This window comes from Equus przewalskii, chromosome 4 (assembly GCF_037783145.1).
Source record: "Equus przewalskii isolate Varuska chromosome 4, EquPr2, whole genome shotgun sequence".
NCBI lineage: Eukaryota > Metazoa > Chordata > Mammalia > Perissodactyla > Equidae > Equus > Equus przewalskii.
In genome coordinates, this window is record NC_091834.1 from 8198131 (window position 1) to 8221811 (window position 23681).

The 23681-nt window shown below is 38.4% G+C and overlaps 1 protein-coding gene across 34 annotated transcripts in view; it reads right to left on the reverse strand.

Moving 5' to 3' along the window:
* The window catches only part of NRCAM (neuronal cell adhesion molecule), a 252099-nt gene that overhangs the window by 151850 nt on the left and 76568 nt on the right, over nt 1–23681 (reverse strand). The window lies entirely within an intron of this gene.

The window sequence follows — 23681 nt, forward strand, 5'->3', positions numbered from 1 at the left end:
CTTAACCACTCGGCCACGGGGCCAGCCCCCAACAGTGAAGTTTTCAATTTTTGAAGTTGACATTGTATCATAAATATTTTCCATATTGCTAATAGTATTCAGAATTGTAATTTTAAGTGATCACACAATATTCCACTGAAATGCTGTGCCCTAATTTTTATCACCAGATGCCAAGAATTTTTGAAAAATTCTTCTTAAACAGAAATGGAAACATCTTCTTTACAGGTGTGCCAACCCACATTGTTTTTTAAACAGTTGCATTGTTATTTCCAGTGTAACCTGAAGTGTATGTGATCATCTTTACATTTTGCAGTATTGGAAATTACCTTAAAATGTTTGGGCCAGTTCAATAGTTGTAAGGAATGTTAATCTTCTCAAATATCAATTAGCAGGTATTACCCAAACGCTTAGAGATTTCCCTTGCCTATGGAGTAAAATCTTTAGCCTGTTATTAAAAATCCTTTACAATCCAGCCACTACCTATGACTCCAACCTAATATTCCATGAGTCTTAAACATACATAGGCTTTTCTTTTTTTTAAAGATTTTATTTTTTTCCTTTTTCTCCCCAAAGCCCCCCCCCCCCCCCGGACATGGTTGTATATTCTTCGTTGTGGGTCCTTCTAGTTGTGGCATGTGGGACGCTGCCTCAGCGTGGTTTGATGAGCAGTGCCATGTCCGCGCCCAGGATTCGAACCAACGAAACACTGGGCCGCCTGCAACGGAGCACCCGAACTTAACCACTCGGCCACGGGGCCAGCCCCCATACACAGGCTTTTCCATCTAAACAGCTCTGCGATCCCAGCCCCAAACACGCCAGGCCCATTGCAGCTTCGTACCTCTGTTGACTCTGCTTCTAGACACCACTCTTGGAATGTGCTCCTCACTCCTCTCCCTTTGCTTGAATCTCTGCCTCGCATCAGCACCAAGATCAAGTCCATTTCCCTCCATGACGATTTAATGGGGGGACAGAGTCATGAGGGAACTGAGGAACTCTGCCCTTAGACCTTATCATCTCGCACTTACATTTACTACCTTTTCTTAACGTGATTTAGCTTTTAAAGAACATTACTGTTTCTTCTTCCCATCTTAAATTATAAACTACTTCTGTTAACTCTCACACCAAGCCCTGTGCTTTGCACATAGTAGGTCCCTATGAACTCTTACACCAATCAGTGACTGCCTGAGTCTGGCTATGCTTTCCCGCATATGATTCCATACATGAACTCATATATAATCTGAGAAAAAAATTCACTGAATTCAAACAGAGCAGTCTTCACCTCCTCACACGTTCTTGGCTCTATGCCCTTCTTTCCATGTTGTCGCTCCTTGTTCTTATACCCCTCCTGTCTTTCCTTTAATAGTCGTTCAATCATTCCATCATTTCCACCAATTCGTCTGTCATTTTTCTTTTTTCCTAGAACTTTCCTTTTCCTCAGTTATTCTGCCATGTCTCCACTTCTTTTTCAGCTTATTTATTCTATATTCATAAAGGGCCACAGTAGTTAAGAACTCTGGCTCAGACAGTCCTGGGTTCAAGCTCTGGTTCTGTCTCCCTCACTAGTTTGTAACTTTAGGCCTCTTTGCCTCTTCAAAGTTTGTCATTCCCATTTGTAAATGGCCCCAATAGTAGTAACCTACCTCCCAGAGTCTTAAGAAAAAAATATTACAACATATGCAAAGCATTACCTTATTAGTAAATGCTTAATAATGTTAACATTTAACAATCACTTTATATCTTAATCTGCATATTTTATAAATTCTTTAACATTTTGTCACTTCTCCCAATCACTCTTATTTTCCTACTATTTATCATACAAAGCCTCTCTACCTTTTTTTTTGAAGAAGAAGAAGATTAGCCCTGAGCTAACATCTGCCACCAGTCCTCCTCTTTTTGCTGAGGAAGACTGGCCCTGAGCTAACATCCGCGCCCATCTGCCTCTATTTTATATGTGGGATGCCTGCCACAGCATGGCTTGATAAGTGGTGCTAGGTCTGTGCCCGGGATCCAAACCAGTGAACTCTGGGCTGCCAAAGTAGAGTGTACAAACTTGACCACTACACCACCGGGCCAGCCCCCAGCCTCTCCACCTTATCTTTCCTTTCAACATTATTAACTGAAGAAAAAAATGGAAAACAAGTGTAGTTATTAGTAAAGAAAAACAGTGCAGTGAAATGATTAACAACATAGAAAAACAAAACTGGAAACAATTTTGTTTACCTGTGTCTCCTTCATCCAGGACTCCCCATTAGTTTTTCCTTCTCAAGTTCATTGCACATAGTCTATTTTATCACACATATATTCAACCTTGCAAAGCTTACATAGTTCCTTGACTCATTTTATTCATAACCATATCTCAAAATAAAATGTTCCAGTTGGCATTTCTAAAGCCCACTATTCTACAAAGCCATCCTTTTTAAAGTAATAAAATATCCATAGAGGAAAGAGGGAAATGATGAGATCTTTGCCCATCTCTGGGAAAGAACAGGGGAGGTCCTCCCAGATAAAAAGAACAGGATGAGCAAAGGTGAGGGATCGAGAGAGGGACAGAATCTGGCCTGATCAGGAAAGAGAGCAGATCGATTCTGGGCTTTGTCATCTGTAATCAGATTGGAAGGTGACAGGAGGGAACAGATGATCATCCTGCCTGAGAGGAGAAACCTAACATGGAGGGGGCACAACCCACTGGACAGCTTGTGCTTGTGAGTGACTCCCACACACCTGAAAGCAGGACTTGCTACAAAACCTCCCCTCCCCACTGGACTTCTTTCAATTATTTTAAAATAAAGATAAGACACTATCTAGTAATCAAGGAATGATAAAATGAGATGCCTCCATATTTTTAATATGTTATATAAGATGAGGAATGAAAAACGAAGAGACCAATTAGACAATGGGGAAATTTGACCATTTTGCTATTTATATATTAGGACTTGATTATGTAATAAAAGGTGGCATTGATTGAACCCTTCCATTGCTGTTTTCATCATATGTACCTCTATTAACTAATTTAATCCTCACAATAACATGATGATGTATTTCTAATTACTACTGAAATTTTACAGAAGAAGACATAGAGAATCAGAGAGGTTAAGTAACTTGCCTAAACTCACACAGCAAGAAAATTGTGGCATTGGAATTTGTTAGAGTACAAACCTTAGAGATAGTGAGCACTCCTTCAGACTACAGGTATCATCACGTCAGAATTTGTACTCAACCTCAAACTGACCGCACCTCTCAAATCATAACTCACAACTAGCTTTGTAAAGCAATAATTGCTTCTCCCACTGATGTATTTTCCTTCACAGGACAAACAGGAGATTCCCTAATTTTTTTCCTCTTAACATAAAGAAAATAGAAGACAAGAGAGTGGCAATTTCCCATTTCAATTCCTCACCTGGCTGGTTCATGTCCCTTGAGTCTATTCCACCAGCTTCCTTCTTTTTTTGAGTTTTCACTGCAAAGACAAGGGGCTGGCTGGCTGGCTGCCAAAATAAGGGAAAGTAATTTTGAGAATGTTCGGGAGACCTCAGATTTAACTATTTTGATCTCTCTTCCATCCTTTAGACACAGAAGGTACTTAGCTGCTTATCTTTCACAGAAGTCTCCAAAGATATGGGCAGATTTCCATCCGTTTAGAGCTAATTCCAGAGTAGTGGAGGGAAAAATCCTCTTTAGTGGTTTTCAGATCGATTTTTCTCCTCCAGCTGAAGGGCAGAAATCTCAGTATTGCTGTAAACTGACTGCACAGGGTCCTCCCAAACCTCAAACTACTTTCCTGGGAAAGACTGCAGCTCACACAGAAGATGATGCAGGACTCAACATCTCTCTATTAATGGTCCATTGCCTCCTTTCACTGCTTAACTCTTTTTCCTGTTTCTATTTTCCACAAGCAGCAGAAGGGGCTACCACCGGTGGGGATCAATATCAGGAATAAAAGCCTATTTTCAGTTACCTATCTTTAAATCCAAACAGTAATTCTGAAAAGGCGTCTCTCCCATCTCTTTGGTTTGAAATGACCTCACACACAAATGCAACCCCACAGACCTGTTTTGTTCTGGTCTATATGAATTGCCTGCAGTCCACGACCCCCGCTTCATTCAAATGATCTCTCTCTAGTTCAAGGTTTTGCTGACCTTATTTTCTATAGCTAATTACTCATATTTAAAAGGTGGTCCAATATCACTCAACTCATTTGCATAAGTGAGGCAGGCAGTCCAGGACGGGACCTTAAGCTTCTTCCACCCTCCTAGGGCCCCTTCCCGGCTGTCTAATCCAATTTGAAGCTTTTGAGTGGAGCGTCTGTCATTTGGTATGTTTGTATCCATTTGTATGCACCCGAAAGAATGGAGGCAGTGTTTACAAAAATATAATAATGAAAAGCATAGAAGGCTTTTAAAAGGATGCCAACGAGAGAGCTCAGCTGATTTAAAATTATCTGTAGGGATTAACAGCTCAAACTATTTGCCTTTCAAACAATATTACATGTTGAATGTTTTTAAATTCTGGGTGTTGAATGCAAATAGATTAAAAGTTACAAGGCTTTCCTGATTTGCCTTAACCGCCCTCGGTGTTGTGCCAGCCAATCACACAGTTTCCAGATCCTTCTAAAGTTCACTAGAGGCTTAAAAATGTTCTAAAGGATTTTATGATGAAACCCAATGTAATTCTACATAGATCCACTAAACTTAAGCTTTCTCATCATCCTGATAAATCTTAAAAATTTTCCAGACACACTGAAAATTCAAGGAAAGAACTGAACACAGAATCACTTTTACCTAAAAACGATTAAGTTTCATCTCTTAAATAACTACAAACAGTTAAGTCAATTCCTTTCTAAATCAAGAGACAATTTTAGTTAAACTAACTAGATATATAAAATTCTTAAGAGGTGCTTTTCCAGTAAGTTATTAGTATAATAATAATAAATAAACATTTTGTGGGGCCGGCCCGTTGGCACAGCGGTTAAATTCGCATGCTCCGCTTTGGCAGCCTGGGGTTCACCAGTTTGGATCCCAAGCATGGACCTAGGCACTGTTGCTCAAGCCATGCTGTGGCAGGCGTCCCCCATATAAAGTAGAGGGAGATGGGCACGGATGTTAGCTCAGGGCCAGTCTTCCTCAGCAAAAAGAGGAGGATTGGCAGTGGATGTTAGCTCAGGGCTAATCTTTCTCAAAAAAAACCCCAAACATTTTGTACTATAGTGGAAAACTGATTAACACATCTGATGTTTCCATAACTTATTTTTGCTGCTATGGAAAGTCATGGCACATATTGCTCTCCTAAGGCAGCAGAGGTTCAGCCAATTAACAGTAAAATTCAAGGAACTATTCATATTCTTTAGCACCACCAACATTTTGTTCCATTAGGTAGAAAATCCCTAAATTTTTATAGAATGACTATTGTATGAAATGTACCATTTCAGGGGTTGTCGGGTATAGATAGAAATTTTATAGTGAGAGAAGCCATAGACATTATTTAGCTTACCTTCCTCATTTTATAATAGAGTTTTTGTGGTGAATATGATGTAGTCTATACAGGAGTTGAAATATAATGATGTACACACAAAATTCATATGTATATAAAAAATAAAATATTTTAAAAAATCAAAGTAGACACAGACAATCAGGAGCTGGGCATGAGTAATAGGTCTTAACCTTATTTCTAAACTAAACTACATTTTAGAAAGCAGGGCATCCTTCTTGCTATCTTCAATTACAAGAAGTCAAGGATAAAAGAGAGGGAGAAGCCAAGGAGGAAGGCTCGATTAGGTTGATTTTTTTCCTAAATACAAACCTTTATTCTGAGACTTAAACATTCTTTCCTCCCACCTCCCACTCAGTTGTAAAGAGAGGACAGAAAGTAGTTGGTTTGACATCACCTCTCACAGTGATGGTGTTTTTCTGGCCAATATACATGAGATTTGGAAAGATTACATAGAAAGGCTGGAGCAGGAGTACAGACAGGCTCTCTGACATCCAGAGCCGTGCTGTCACTCTAGTAGCTATTAACCACACGTGGCAATTGAGCACTGGAAACGTGGCTAGTCTGCATTGAAACGTGCTGTATAAGAACAAGATGGTGGATTCTGAAGACTTAGGAGGAAAAACAGAATGTGAGACATCTCATTAATTGTTTAATATTCATTAGATGTTGAAATAGCATTTTATATTTACTGGGCTAAATAAACATATTGAATTAATTTCCCCTGTTTCTTTTTACGTTTTTTGATGTGACTACTAGAAAATTTTAAATTACATTTGTGGTTCACATTAAATTTCTATTGGACTGTGCTACTCTAGAAATTTCCAAAATATTTTGAGGAAGCAAGGCATTCATCAATAACATCACAGCTGCCAGGTGCGTGGTATTAGAGGCTGGGGAGATAAATTCCGTCTAGACTAGTCAGGAATCAGGATCCAATCCCCCAAAGCCTGAGAAAGAAAATTCCAATAAAATAGTTTTGGCTTCCATTTAAAATTCTAGAATGAGAACCATCCTTGAGGATTTGATCCAAGAGGACCTTCTAAGGACATAAATTACCCAACTAATCTTCAGTCCTCAAACCTTGCAAGTTCATAAGTTGAAGCAGTATTTTCCTAATTGAAAGGGATCCAGGGCATGTCTAATGAGGGTTCCTTTAAGCCAGAAACTCTTGCATGTCAGGATGAAGCCTAACAAAGTTTTGACCTGCTTCCAAAAATGTGAGGAATGCCTCAAGACTGCGTGCACGAGGAGCTCTCCTTGGTGCTGAGACCTCTGCCTTTGGTTGCTCAGTCGTGGCTCTGTGCCTGCATCTATGAGGGTGTACTTATGCATTCATCTCTCCCCCTGAACTGAGCTCCTTGAGGCTAGCAAAGGCATTCTATATTCACCTTTGTACACCAAGTACAGAAGTTGTTATAAAGTAGCTGCTCAATAAATAAATAAATGCCTAGCTAATACTTGTAGTTGTGCTACATTACGATCTGCTATATCTCCTGTGCTGGGTTGCCCCAAGTATAGGGAAGGCTTTAAGAAAAAGATCTGAGGGGCCAGCCTGGTGGTGCAGTGGTTAAGTGTGCACGTTCCACTTCAGAGGCCCGGGGTTCGCTGGTTCGGATCCCAGGTGCAGACACAGCACCACTTGGCAAGCCATGCTGTGGTAGGCATCCCATATATAAAGTAGAGGAAGATGGGCACGGATGTTAGCTCAGGGCCAGTCTTCCTCAGCAAAAAGAGGAGGATTGGCAGCAGATGTAAGCTCAGGGCTAATCTTCCTCAAAATAAATAAAATAAATAAATAAATTGTTTAAAAGAAAGAAAAAGACTTGAGATGTATTTTTTTTGCAGGCAAAGATGGTGTGTGTGTGTATCTGTGTGTGTGTGTGTGTGTGTGTGTGTGTGTAGAGCAGACACAATGGAAAATTCCAGAGGAGACAAGAAAGAGCAAAGACCCAGAGGGGTAGCAACAAAGTATGTTCAGAGCATGGCAAACTGTTAAGCTGAGGTTGTGGGTTGTGAGGGGGGAGTAGGAGATAAGCCTTATCTAGCAACTAAGGAGATTGTTATCCTTAGGCAAGGAATAAGAGCCTCAGAAAGGTTTCATTTAGGGGACCGATAGGATAAAAGGAGTATTTTAGGCAACAGTACGCTGTGGGCGAGACCATCAAAGGCAAAAATAGCAGTTAAGAAGCTTTTGGGGTAATGAATGAGGGGGAAAGGCGTCTTGGGCTTGATTTTGTGGGCAGATTTCACAGAAGTTTAGAAATGGGAAGAAAAGCCTTTAGGGGCAGTCAAGGAGTGCATGAGCTATCTGATGGGAGAGACATATTGGCAAAAGAGCATTTGGGAAAGCTTTGCTGCGTGATGTGCAAAAATCGCTATGCACAAAAATCTAAGTACAGGGGCTGGCCCCGTGGCCGAGTGGTTAAGTTCGCGCGCTCTGCTGCAGGCGGCCCAGTGTTTCGTCGGTTCGAATCCTGGGCGCGGACATGGCACTGCTCGTCAGACCACGCTGAGGCAGCGTCCCACATGCCACAACTAGAGGAACCCACAACGAAGAATACACAACTATGTTCCGGGGGGCTTTGGGGAGAAAAAGGAAAAAATAAAATCTTTAAAAAAAAAAAAATCTAAGTACAATCTACATTATTTTTTCAGAAATTTCACGATTGAGTTAATGAGTGACTGAATGTTACTCTATGGCCTAGAGACTGGCCAAGGAGAGCACTGGCCCACCAGGTTTCAGGTTGGTTGTATTTCATCTTTATTATTGCCCTGAGCCTCTTGGCTCTTTTGACTTTCTGGATATTTAAGTCACTATCCTTGTTACTGCTCTTTAAGTGTGTACTTAGTTATAAACTCCTAAATCTTATTCTTAGTCAATGATCGGATCTATTTTTAGACCTTGTTGGCTCTGCATTTCATCCATTTGTTATAAATGGTTGGAGACCACTTTGGCATGAACAGGAAGCACTTCCCTTTATCATAAGAACACTTCTTATTACAATATTTCTATTTCCCTGCTCTAAGCCACAACAGTCTTGCCCCTGGATTGATACAACAGCTTCCTAACGCATGTCCCCTTTCTACTCTTATTCCCATTCAGAGGTCATCACAGTGATCATTTAAAACAAAAACAGATCATACATACTGCTCAAAACCCTCTAGTAGCTTCTCATCATATTCGAAATGAAATCCAAATTGCTTGCCATGGCTATGACGTTCTACATGACTGGGACTTTACCTGGCCACAGGCATTCCCTACGACTTTTCCCACTATTGACTATGCTTCACCCATGAAGGCTCCTTTAGTTTCCTGGACTACCAAGCTCTCTGCCATCTCAAGGTCTTTACACCAGCTGGTTCCTCCACTGGAGACCATTCCCTCAGGGCTACTCATGCTTCAACCCTCAAAATTCAGGTTTCTGCTCAAATGTCATTTTCTCAAATGAAAAACTCCCCCATACTCTAAAATGGCATTCCTTTTCCACCTCCACACCTTTCCTCCACTTTACTTCCTTCATGGTATTTATTATAATCTAAAATTACTGTTCAACAATCCTGAGATGCTCACTGTAAAGGGCACTGTTGGTGTTCCTCCAGTGTCCCCTGGCACTTATCCTCCCAGGCACACTGATGGCTTCCTGCTTTAAGCATCTGCCACTCTCCACCTGAAGCGTTTCCCTGGAGTGCTTGGCCTCTGTGCACAGCAGGCCTGAAGACCTGGGAGTTGACGCGTTGGCTGAGTTGACACCTCAGCCAATGACCAATAGGAGTTGGTAGATAAATGTCCTAGCCTCCTTCCCACTTGGGCGGGACAACACTGAGGCATATTCTAAACCACCTCCCAAAGTTCATGGTGGGCTTGAGTTCCAGTTGCCCACAGAGGTTGCCTGCTCATTATCACATCCTGATTGGCTTTCTGTCTTTCCTATCTCATGTAACCACTTCTTTGTGGTACTTTCTGGAACCAGTTCCCAAATAAATTACTTGCACTCCAATCTTCATCTCAGGATTTTGGGTAACTCAGTCTACTTTCTTTTTGTTTATCTTTTCTCTCTCTCGCTCTCCTTTTTTTTTAAATTTTTTTACAATTTAACATCGTTGAAACCAGAATCACCTTCCAGTAGATGGTCTGTTATAGTTTAGTTGGTAGCATCTTTCTTTTTATGGTGTTACATAAAATAGACTACCGGTCATTTACTTGCTGATTGGGAACCCCAACAGAGAATATGCTACCTGCATAAGACTGTCTGTCTGGTTTTTATTTTCCACTATATTCCTGGTATACTGAACAGTGCCTAGCACAGAATTGATGCTTTATCAAAACACTTGATCAAGTGTGGCATCGAGGAGATAGTATCGCCTCCCTTCAAGAGCCACAACTCACTCCCCAGAGAGATGGGACATCGAAGTCCTTTATAGAATTGACCAGCTTCCACTGGACTTTGGAGGACCAATGGGCAACACTGGCAGCTACAAGGAGCAACAGCACTCTTGGCCTGATTGAATAAGGGCTCTCTCCACTGAGCACGGAATTTTGGCCAGACGTTAATATTGGAGTACCTAAGACATCATATCTGTATCACTTTAGTTTTGACAACTCAGAAGGAGGGGTGAACCCATGGAGGGAGATACCGTACTTACTGCTAACATGATGGGCTTAAAAAATCAATTAAAGATTTATGGAGATGAAACAGAAATTGCACCTCATGATTGTAGAGCAGGTCATAATTTTTTTGTTTTTTAATAAGCTAGTTAGAGTTATTTTTGGAACAAGATGGAATATAAGTTGAACAAAAGAAGATATTTGTCTTTTTGTATTTCCAGTGTCAACACTGCAGTGCAGTTCTGTGAACTGTACAGACCCATTAGTCATCCCTGGTGAGGCCCCTAAAAGACAATCTCACGCAGGGACAGCTGTGCTGTCGCCCTGAGAGTGCCTCCGGGCCTCAGGGACCCTCTCAAAGCAGAGATTAAAAGGCTGCTCACTCCCTGGCTGTGCAGTCGTTAGTGCTTGAGTGGCACTAATACTAAAGCCGCCATGACACAGAGTATTATTATTATTTGTAAGAATGGTCTGTCCTCTAAGAATTGATCTGAGACGACTTCTTTCTACACAAGTCATCACAAAATTGCAAATTCAGCTTGCCAAATAGTCAAAGTTGTGAATTTTGCCAACTTGGAAAGCAAGATATTGCATCCTCTTACAAAATCCCCGGAGTCCACCAGTCTATTAAAATAATGAGAATTGCAATGTTTTCCCTGCAATATTAAGAGCATCTTAATTACTTAATCTCCAGCGAGTGGCATACACATAAATTTTATGCATAATCCAGTCACAGAGGTACTGAACGGTGCTCCGTGTTAAAGTCAAAGAGAATTTTCCATCAAAGGTGACACTCGGTCGGCCACCATCAGAAGAACTACTAAAGAAAGCAAATACGGAGCATCAGGTTTGCCTGGAGGTCAGAAAGCTGCTCTGCCTGTGATATCTGTGTTCACATTTACAGTTCTACAGAGGAAATAGATTTTTTTATGTGACATTTTTGGGAGATGCTACCAAAAGCAAAACACACGGAGAAATCATTTTATATATACGTATTGCAAAACTTTTACAGACAACGTTTTACTTGACAGGTCCCAACAGTAACTATGAGTCACATTTGAGAGCAATGCTTAGGTGAATGCTAGTTAATAGAATGCATAGGTTTACATACATATGTTTTCTTTTAATAAAAATGCACTTTACACACTTTGCAATGGACGCCATATTATAAAAATATTCCATATTTCTATAATAAGAAAATGGAACTGAAAATAAAAAGAGAAAATCTATTTGTCAAGACTATAGCTCTGATTACATTTTATGTTTATTTTTAACTAAAATAAATTGTATTTTTATTCCCTTCATGCAAACTTATAAATATTTTTCCTCATCAAAAGAGAAGAAAGCAATGAGGCTCAGAATATAACCTGAAGAATGAGAATAATGACGGCTAGTTTTTATTGATGATCAACTCTTATGGCCCGTTGGGGGGAAAATCCGTTCCTTCCCTAAACATTCTGATTTCAGTAAAGAGCACAGCCCAGTTGTTCAAATAAAAAATCTAGGAGTCATCCTGAATTGTTCTCTTTCTCCACACCCATTTCTCTATAGTAGCCACAAACAGCTATAAAAGGTAAGCTAAAAAGCCCTAAAATTCACCCACACAGCGAATCCATCAAGAAATCCCACTGATTATGCTTCCAAAATATACCTCAAATCTATCTATTTCTCACCGAGTCTGCTGTTACCGCGTTAGTCCAAGCCACTAGGGTCACTTGCCTTCAAGACAGTAACAGCCTCCACTTTGGCCTCCTACAGTCTATTCTCCACAAAGTACCAGTGATCTCTTTCCATCAAGACACTCCCATTCGGAAAATCCTTCACTGATTTTACGTTTTCTTTTGCTTGAATTTATTATCCGTCCCTCGCTACTAAAACATAAACTTCTTGAAAACAAGCACCACTTCTGTCTTATTTTTTACTATATCCTCAGCTCCTAGAACACATGGTTAGGTGTGCAATAATGATTTATTGAAAGAAAGAATGAATGAATGAGTTCTCCACCACGTGCTAGGCACCATACAAAGCACTTTACATGCATTGTTGCTTTAATCTCCAACAACGACATGAGATAGGGGCTGTTATGATCTCCACTGCACAGAGGAACACTGGGTTCATAAACAAGTAAGCCGCAAAGTTGTAAAAACCCAGTAAGTACAACCACTTCATATAACTCTGCTTCCAACGTGTGATGTTAGATCGGTCATTTAGTGTTTTTAGGTTTCAGTCTCCTCCAATGAGGAAAAAGTATCATGCACATTTCCCTCCCAAAGTTTTATATAAATCAGAGTCCTTGAAAATTAATCGCAGAATCATGGAGCCACAGGTTACTTCAGCCAGCATTCAAAGTCTAGCTCCCAATTCCACTAGATAGTGCTAAATGAAATATCTAACAATGCATAAAATTGTATAAATACAAAATATCTTTTCCAAGGAATATATAAATGATTCAACAGTAGAAAATATATTAAAGCAATTCACTATATCAAAATACCAAAGGAAAAAAATTATACACTCATTTCATTAACTCCAGGAAAATACTGAATAAAATTCAATATTCATTCAAGATAAAACTTTCAGAAAACTAGAAATAGAAGGAAACTTCTTTAGCTTGATAACAGAAATTTATCAAAAACTTACGGTAAACATCACAGTTTATAGTGACATGTTAGACATGTTAGAAGCACTGCCTTTAAAAATCAAGAACAGGACAAGGATGTCCATTATGACTACTTCTGCTCAACAGTATACTAGAGATCCTGGTCAGAGCAGTCAGGTAGGAAAAAGGTAGAAATAATGGAAACTGAGACACAAAACCAGTAATATGTACAAACAGTATGATTTTCTACAAAGAAAACTCATGGGAATCTACAAACATATGACAAAATTCATAGAGATTTCAACAATTTTGTTGACTACAAGAACATTTAAAAAGCAGCTTCATTTCTCTATGCCAGCAACAAATAGTGTAAAGTATAAATGAAAATAATAAAACACAGCATACAAAATACATAGGAATAAATATGACAAAAGATGTGCAAAACTATTGGGTAGAAAATTATAAAACTTCATTTAAGAATTTTCAAGTGCTCTGACCATTAATAGAAAGCCTCAGGTATCAATTATCTCTAAATTAATCTATAAATTTAGCATAATTCCAAACAAAATTCCATGTAATTTTTCCATGAAATTTGACAAGCTGATTCTAAAACGCATATTAAAGAGCAAAGGGACAATGCATTTCTCCAAATGTATAAATATGATATAAAGGTTAAGGAAAGATCCAAAAGAACAATATAAGATTGATAATCTTTGTTATCTCTGGGGAGGAGCATAAGTTTGAAGAGGGGGAGGGCAACAGAAGTGAAGCACTTTATTTCCCATCTGTATAATTATGGATCACATTTTTTAAATAATGAGAATACATTTACATATTACCTGAGTAATATATGAAATAAAAGGTGATGAAAAATGCTTGTGTGATTGATAAAGTAATCAGATAGAAACCCAAATGTAAAGAGGAGAAATGATGTATACTCCCCATTTGCAAATGGCCCAACAGCAAAATGCTACATGGCTTTGGTCTGAAAAATCTGTTTAGCCAGGAGCTACAACAAGATGAATTGTTTTTAAAAAAAATGATTATTACAGCCTGCCAAAATAAACTACATAGACCACAGAGGAGCCAGAGGGCTTGATACAGATTAGTTTATAAATCACATGAACAACACAATGACTTAGAGCTCCATGGAGGCTGAACGTGCCAGGTCAGGAAAGCATCCGAGTGGGGGTGGAGCTCCTGCAGAGCTCTCAGCTGTAATGCAGGCACTGCTGTTTGCTGAGTCACCATTCTAGCCAGGTAAGGATACGAGGAAAAAACTGGGGGTGAAAAGTCTCTGCTGGGAGCTTTACTTTGCCAACAACATTGTAAGTATACTGTGTCTACTTTCTGGGCTGTGGGGTTTTTTGCCATTTTTTTTAAGCTCTTCCGAGATATTCATTGTTCTTAAATCCTGTAACAACAGGATAGTATAAAAAAGTCTTCTTTTGTTAAGTGTGGCCAACATTTTAGCAAAACGGAAACTCTTTTCTATTTTCCTTGGACTTAGAACTTCATATACATATGTGCGTGTGTCTAATTAGCCATATGGCAGGAGTGGGAGGGGCTTGTTCTCTCTCCTGCCTTCAGTAAGTGCACCTCCTCTGTTGATGAAATTAGACTTAAGCAGTCTGACCTAAACAGTTCTCTGAGATTTTGAACAAACATTCAAACTTCTCTAGTTATGTTTTTCCCTGCTAAGGTGGCCTATTTGAGAAGGGAAAGAATGAAGCTAAAACATTATTCCTTTGACTGTCAAGATGTCCCCATCTCTTGAAAAGAGTATATGGCAGAAAAGCCGTAAGAACTGGCTTTTCCTGACAGATTATGTGTAAAATCTCAGGAAAAAAAAATCTTATAGATGAAATCTTAATAAGCCAATGATGAAAATCACAAACATACCTTCTTCCCCTACCAAATGTTCTTTGGCTGTGTTTTCTTTTTAAGGAGTTAAAAGCTTCCTGCCACCTTCCCAGTATTTCTCTATAAAAGAATTTTTAAAAAGGAGGAAGGGGGAGATGTTGGCTTTAGTTTGGTAAATTTCATATGAGAGCTTTGCTAATTTCAGGTGATGTCAAGTTCGCATTCACACATGGATTCCCATGACCCATAATGCACCAGTCCCTCCTGAAAGGTGCATCTCTTGAGCTTGAGCCAGGTTTTCATGTCCAATGACTGCATAACCACCAGAGCTCCACTTGCTTCAGCTTCAGCCTACTCCCTGAGCATTGTAAATCCCTCCCTCCTGTCAAGGGGAGTCTGTTCACCCTATTAGCAAAACCAACTGAGTACCGCCTCTGGGCGCATCAATGTGCCAGATGCCTTGGTTGGGAATTACTGCCTGAGGACAAAGTCTGAAGGCTCTGTCAGGATGAGGACATCATAAAATCCCCAGGAGCTGGTGGGTTGTAATGGGGGAAACGACTTAACAGACTGCACAAAACACATTCCAGGAGCTGTCATGTTTTTCAGATTTGCATAGACATGTTTATAAGCTCAGGATTTGGCTGACAGCCACCCAAATTTTCTTATCTCCTGTCATATTTTGTCTCATTCATCATACCTTACAAGTAGGATGGAGGCCATGTTAGACGTTTTGAAAAAATACTGAGATGCCTACCCCTCTGCAATATTGTCCACTGCCCCATCCCCTCCATCCATCCATCTCCATCTTACATCCATCCATTTAATAAAGGCTTACCTAGATACTATGGATGATGGAAATGAAGCAAATGTAAGTCTTGCCTTTAATGGAACTTACAGGCTGAAGTGGGAATGGGATGTTCATAAACAGTGCCAGGCACATTGGGAACGCTCTACAAACACAGCAATATAAATGACTACAATAAGATCAGGGGAAAGTCAAGAGTGCCATAAGAGAAATACAAAATGCTACCATGACAGGTGTTTAGAGAAGCGGGATGGAATTTGATACGGAATTTGAAGAAAGATCATTTTGACACATGGTAACTGGCAATGGGAGATTGGAATACATTTCTCACTGAGGGCAAAGTGAGAACAAAGACACGGAAGAGGGAAAACACGGTGCCTGTGAAGAAGAGAGAGAACTCTATTTTGCTGGATCACGGGCCCTGGAAGAGAAATGACAAGAGAAACCTGGGAAGTTACACAGATGTCAGATTTTCAAAGTCCCTAAATGACAAGTTATGGAGTTTGAGCTGAAGGCAATGAGGAGCCACCAAAAGTTTTTATTTTTAAAAAAATTGTAGTATAATTCTATACAGAAAATGCACAAATCTTCATTGTCCAGTAGCTCAATGAGTTGTGACAAAGGTGTGCACCCTTATAACAAACGACCCAGTCAAAGTTTTGAACATTTCCACCACCCTAGAAAATTCCCTCTTGTCTCATTCTAGTCTATTCCCCTCCCCACCCTCCAGGGGCAGCCAATGTTCTGAATTCTATTCCCATGGATTAGTTTTGTCTGTTCTTGGACTTCATAAAAATGTAGTCATACAATAGGTACTCTTTTGTGTCTGGCTCCTTTCACTCAATGTAATGGTTTTGAGATTCATCCATGTTCCAAAATGTTTTTAAGCAGGAAAAATAATATGGTCATAACTATAGTTTGGACAATTTGTCTCTGATGGATGGAAGTTGCTAAAGATGGGAAAACAATTTCAGCAGCATATTTCAGGGGAGTGGGACCTGTAGACATGAACAAAGGATTGGATTCAAATGATATTGGGGTACATGGAGGACTAGAGAACTTGTCAGTTAAGTGGAGAAGGAGAGGTGGGGAGGGAAAAAGCCAAAGATCACTGTAAACACATCATCCCCAGTTAAAATCTCTGCCAAGTTCAAGTTTAATCAGCTGATACTTCCAATAGAATTAATTAACAGCTAGCTGATTGGTCCTGAGAAAGAGGCCCAGGCAAGTGATTGGAGAAGAAGGGCCTGGAGCAAATACAAATTAACACTACATGGAAGAAAAGAAGTAAAGATAAACGTTAAAAATTAAAATATTTTTAATGCTAAAATTCACATGGAAGTGCCAGGGACCCAGAAGAGCCAAACCAATCTTGAAAAGCAGAACAAAGTTGAAGGACTCACACTTCCTGATTTAAAACTTACTACTAAGCTGCAATAATCAGAGTGATACTGGCATGAAGATAGACATATAGATCAATGAACCAGAACTGAGAGTCCAGAAATAAACCCTTAAATTTATGGTCAACTGACTTTTGACAGGAGCATCAGAAGAATTCATTGGGGAAAGAATAGTCTTTTTAATAAATGATCCTGGATTAAGTGGATACACACACTGCAAAAGAAGGAAGATAGACCCCTACCTCAAACCATATACAAAAATTAACTCAAAATGGATAACAGACCTAAATGTAAGAGGTAAAACTATTAGAAGAAAACATGGATTAGAAAATAGTTTCTTAGATACGACACCAAAAGCACAAGTGACAAAAGCAAAAACCAGAAAAATTACAGTTCATCAAAAGTAAAAATGTTTGCACCTGAAAGGACACACAACCAAAAAGACAGAAAGTGAAAAGACAACTCACAGAATGGAAAAAAATATTTGTAAATCATATATTTCATAGGGTTCTAATATCCAGAATATATAAATAACTCTTAGAACTCGACAATAAAAAGACAAATAACTCAATTTCAAACTAGGCAAAAGATCTGATCAGACACCTCACCAAAGAAAATACACAGATGGAAAGTAGGCCTATGAAAAGATGCTCAACATCATTTGTTATTAGAGAATTGCAAATTAAAACTACAGTGAGATGCCATATACACCTATTAAAATGACTAAAATCCCCAAAGCTGAAAATACCAAATGCCGGTAAGGATGCAGAGTAACAAAGACTCTCATTCATTGCTAGTCGGAACATGAAATGGTACAGCCACTTTGGAAGACAGTTGGGCAGGTTTTGACAAAGCTAAACATAGTCTTACCATGCGATTAAGCGATCTCACTCCTAGGTATTTACCCAATTGAGTGGAAAACATGTCAACGTAAAAACTTAGATATAAATGTTTATAACAGTTTTACTTATAATCACCAAAAACGGGAAGCAACTAAGATGTCCTCCAACATGAATGGATAAGCAAATTCTATACAATGGAATGTTATTCAATGATAAAAAGAAATGAACTATCAAGCCATGGAAAGATATGAATGGATCTCATATGCATATTGCTAAGTGAAAGAAGTCTGTCTGAAGAGGCTACCTATATTCCAATTATATGACATTTTCTAAAGGTAAAACTACAGAGACAATAAAATGATCAGTAGATATCAGAGGTTTGGAAAGAAGGGAGAAAAGGTTAAATAAGAAAAGCATAAGAAATTTTTTAGGGTAGTGAAACTATTCTCTACGATACTGTAATTGTGGATAGGATACATGACATTAGGCATTCGTCAAAACCCACCGAACTTTACAAAGAATGAACCTTAATGTATGCAAACTTTAAAAAACCATTTCAGGACCTAGTGGTGCCAGAAAGTAAGGAAGTACTTAAAGAACCCCATCGTGAGAGAGGTATGTCTAAGGGACACAGGAATCAACTGAAGGAGCGCCCAGTAGCCCAAAGTGGCACAAATTGAGAAATAAAATAAAGTAGTATCGGACTATAATCCAAAGTGTAAAATAAATATTTATGAGCGCATACCAATATAAATAAATAATTGAATAAATTAAAAAATGAATAGAAAGTGACAAATCTCTCGTGCAGAAGAATTCCAAATAATTTATGTAGATAATCCACCCTCAAGGAGGTGGAGCATGACTGCCCACTTCTTAAATATGAACTGCTCATACTGACTTCATTCCAAAGGGTACAGTATGGAAAGCGTGGTGGGGGGGGGAGTCACTTTACAGTGCAGAAACCAGACAAATGCTACCTCAGCAGGTGATCAAGGTCAACATCAACAGAGATAAGTCGTGTTGACAGTATGTGATGAAAATGATACTCTATCGCTGTGGTCTTCCTCCCAAAAACCCATAACCCCAGGCTAATCATGAGAAAAACCTCCAATGAATCCTAATAGAAGAACATTTTATAAAATATCTGACCAGTATTCCTCAAAACTGTCAAGGTCGTCAAAAACCAGGACAGGCTGAGAAACCATCACAGTCAAGAGAAGCCTGAGGAGATATGACAACTGAATGCAGTGTGGCACCCTAATGGGATCCTGGAAAAGAAAAGGAACATTGGGTAAAAAGTCCAGGGAAACCTAAACACGTATAAAGTTCATAACAGTGTACCAATATTGGTTCATTAATTGTAACAAATGTTCTGTACTAATGTGAAAGGTTAACGGGTGTGGTGTTTAAGGGAATCCTCTGTACTATTCTACAATTTTTCTGTAAATCTAAAAGCGTTTGCAAAAATAAAATTTTTTTAAATGGACAAAGGATTTGAATAGACCATTTTCCAATGAAGTTACACAAATGGCAATAAGCACATGAAAAGATGCTCAACAGTAGTCACTGGGGAAATACAAACCAAAACACAATGAGATACCACTTCACATCTATTTAGGATGGCTGTAATCAAAAAGGCAGACAAAAACAAACATTGATGAGGATGTGGAGAAATTAGAATCCTCATACATTGCTGGTGGGACTGTAAGATTATGAGGTCACTTTGAAAAATATTTTGACAGTTCCTCAAAATGTTAAACACAGAATAACCATAGGACCCAGCAATTCCACTTCTAGGTAGGGACCCAAAAGAAGTGAAAACGTATGTCCACAGAAAAACCTGTCCACAAATGTTCACAGCAGCGTTATTCATAACAGCTAAAATGGGAAACCAACCCAAATAACAATCAAGTGAGGACTGAATAAACAAAATGTGGTAATCCATACAGTGACACAATATTTAGTCATGTAGCTGATACATGTTGCAACATGAATGAACATTGAAAACATTATGCTAAGTGAAAGAAGACAGTCAAAAAAGGCCATCCATTTATATGAAATGTCCAAAAATAAGCAAACTCATAGAAACAGAAGGCAGACTAGTGGTTGCCAGGGGCTGGTAGAAGGGGCGGATGGGGAATGCCTGATAGCGAGTATAGGGTTTCTTTTGAGGATGATGAAACTAAATCGAAATTATGTAACGATGATGGTTGCACAACTGAATTGTGTACTTTCAAAGGATGAAATGTGTCATAGGTGAATGACATTTCAACAAAGTTGTTGTTAAAAAAAATATATTGCTAAGGCCAGTGAGTGCCCAGCTCACCCTGAGCTAAAAGTCATAATTATGTACCTAGATGGTGTGGTGCTGGAGAGTATAATCTATGACACACTGCCCTGGTGGCTGCCTGATAACTTAGCATTTAATATACATGATTTTATTTATCCTTACAGTCAAGCCGAGAGCTGGGGGTTATTATCAGCATTTTAAAGATTTAAAGATTATCTGCATTTTACAGAAACTGAAGCTGAGTTGGTTTAAAACTAGGCTGACTCTTTTCAAGGCCAGCTCTAAACCACCACATTGGACTTTATCTCAATCTCTTAAATGTTGGAGTTCTCATCAGTGTCCTATTTACCTCAGAAGTGTCTTTAGGATCAAATGAGATAAGACAAAAATGGTTTGTAGCATATGAATTATTAATTTATTCTTCCTTTTTGTATTGAGACAAATACACATTCAGAACGAAAGTCAGACAGATGATCATACAAACAGCATATCTTCTCTTTCAAGGTACGAAAACCTGACTACTGAGGCTGTGAATAAAAGAGAGCTACAAAAATTTATAATTGTTTCAAATTTCAATATCTTCTTTTCCCAATTCTGAGGTGATTTCATTTTCTTTGGTGAAAACACACTTTCTTTGGCTATTTGTGGGGGTTTTCTTGGCCTAAAATTGTGCTTTTCATTTTTGGATATTTAAATAACATATAGAGGTGTTAGGCATAATAAATATATCAAATTCATGATTTTGTCTCATTCTCTGGTTACTGCAAGAATAGATACAGGTGTATTTAAACACAATTACATATAAATTTTAGAACCCTGCCACTGAGTCACTAATGTAAAAGGCTTGTAAAATCACGCATTCTGAATATCTGCTTATTTTTAAAAGTTATATATGAATATATGTATTTCCTAAACAGAGGGTAGCCAGCGTAATGCAGAGATGGAAGACCAGCTCCGCAGTCAGAATCCCTGAGTTTCAATCTTAGCTCTGCCTTTTTGGTCAAGTTACGTAACCTCTCCAAGATTTAGGTTCCTAAAACTAAATGGCTGAATGTCACTAAACAGTCATACAGCTAGATTCAAACCCAGAACTGTCTGACTCCAACGCACTGGATTATACCAAACTATCCCATCATGATGCTTTATTGTCTTAGAATGAGCCCGGGAGAGCATTAAGTAAACCTGGGACAAAAGGCTAAAGATTTTACCATCCTAGATCAAAATGCATTATCTTCCAAATTATTGTTGTACCCTGGAGCAACTGTATCCAAGAATAAACGAGAAGGAACTGTTGAAATGATTTTTGGGCGAGATGGCACATACCTAACCCCAAACGTTAAGTAACATTCACTCATTCTGTGGCAGTAAGTGACTTTAACTACAATGGGAAATAGGAAAGTGAAAGTGGCTTTCTCAACCAATGAGGGCATGGAAGTCACACAGATAACAACACTGGAGATTCCCACAAAGAAAGGTGCCTGCTGGACTCCAATCAAATATTTTGGCTACTATGCCCCAAAAGCAATTGCCTTGAAACATTATCCTGCTAAAACTCTAGGTTCATATTTTTAACACATAAAATTGAATAATCATATTAGACAGAAATTATATACATCATATTTTCATTTTGAATGCATACCTAATATAAGTTTGAAGACGGTATTTGATTTATTATGTGGCATCTTATAAAATATCTAAATTTTTAAGGCTAATTAATTCCAAAATTAATAACTAAGGTTCCATCTATAGGCTCTTACTGCACAAAGATTTTTTAAAAAAAGAATCCATTGCTTACTCAGTAATAGAATTATCTATACTGGAACCCTCTAGGAGTTTTGGGAAGATATTTCATAAGCAGAGTTAAGCTAGATTTGGGGAATTTGCTGAACTTCTTTAATGTTTTTACAAAACATGATCTTATCTCTCAATTCAATTTTTTTCTTATATATCTAAAGGAGATTCTCAACAAAGAACCACGTGAAAGAAAGATCATATTTTGTAAGCAGAAATATTTTGAGGAGTAAAAAAGAGTGTTTATGCAAATACAAGTTGTCACATATTCATTTATTCAAAATGGCTGAGAAAGCAGATCCAGTTGACCCAAATGTTTTCATCTCTACGTTATCATTATAAACTACACATTGCTTATCTATCAGTGTCAAGCAATTATATAAAAAAGACCCAAGCACTAACATACTGTACAGTTTAATTTTTTTCATGCTTTGGGAAGTAGTTCAGTATCTTATCGTGCCTCAGTACCACTATCATGCCTTTGCATCATCACTATATTCAGTTTGATGAAAACGCACTCATTATTTGAGCTTTGAGGTTCAGTCTCTTCCAGATAGGGGGGCTCACCAGGAGTGTTATTTTTATCGTGATCCTCACCAGGTTCTTGATGTTCTGCCTGGATCCCACTGGGATATATTTAGCACCAACTCCTCCCGCAGCAGCCTGAGCCACATGGCATCGCGCTTTCACATCCCCCTTGCTACCGCTGAATACATCATCTAAAACCCGAAACACAGTTTCTGAAAGATTAATTTCTACTCACAGAAACAGGGCAAAAACATTTTTTAATGTGATGACTTACCAAATGAAGTTTATTAAAGCTTGTCAAAAGCCATCTGACTTGCTAAGTAAACACACACAGAGACACACACAGACAACACCCTATATTTCTGAAATAAAGTAAAAAGTATTCTCCATTGAAAAAGAGAAAAGATTTTAAGGGACTAGATGAGCAGTGTGTATTTTAAATAGCCCACTCCAGATGACACTTATGTGTATGTTTGGTTTGTAACAGCAGAAGCCCAGTAAATGTGACCAGACATATATTTCACTCCCATGTTGCTATGGAACCTTTTCCTAACTGAAAATTAAATTTCTCCATCTGTTTGCAGGACTTTGTATTCACTCCGGCACCGAGGGCCAGCTGATCCAACAAATACGCCCTGAACAGAGTCCCCAAACCAGAAAAAAAGAAACAAGCGCGAAGAAGAGTAAATACCACGAGAAACCATGTAATTCTGAAAGGTTCACTCTTCAAAAGGCTCACTAGTGGGACTTTATTAAGGGACACACAACACACTCACACAGGAACCCAGGACAGAAACTTCGCAACAGTGTGATGAATAAGACCCATTTAAGAAATGCTAAAATCCAAATGCTGAATTGCACCGTGATCAACCAGAAAAAAGGGCGTTTAACAGACAACTTAGTCCTGATTTGGGCTGTATTTTAAAAGTAAAAAAAAAAGATAAACTATATTAAAAATACTAAACATATTTCATATATTTTCCCCCTTTGTGAAGACAAATTAAAGATTCTTCACTAAAACAGAAGATTGTGATATGGACAATTAATAAAATTTTAGCTTTATTTTAATTCCTTAAATTATCACACATTTGTAATGTAATTCATGTTTAACAAGTCTCTGAATTTTCAAAGGCTATAAGCCTATTCCTATTCATTCTAATTACCTGAGTAATTTTATATTCATAGGATTATAATTACTACACTAATTTATAAACTTATCTGTCCACAAACATACAAATTTTATGACACCAATTTATAATTCTTGATTATTTTCATTCGTAAATTCATAAATTTATCAAGATTTTATATAAAATGAATTACTAATGATATTATCTTGAATTTTTTTAAAGTATTTTATGAAGCATAGTTCACTAAAAAGTCTTTGAAAGCATTTTCCTTTAAAAAGTTAACAAAATTTTTAGTTGATTTAATTCAATTCTGTTCCTAAAGAGAAATCAACATATGCAT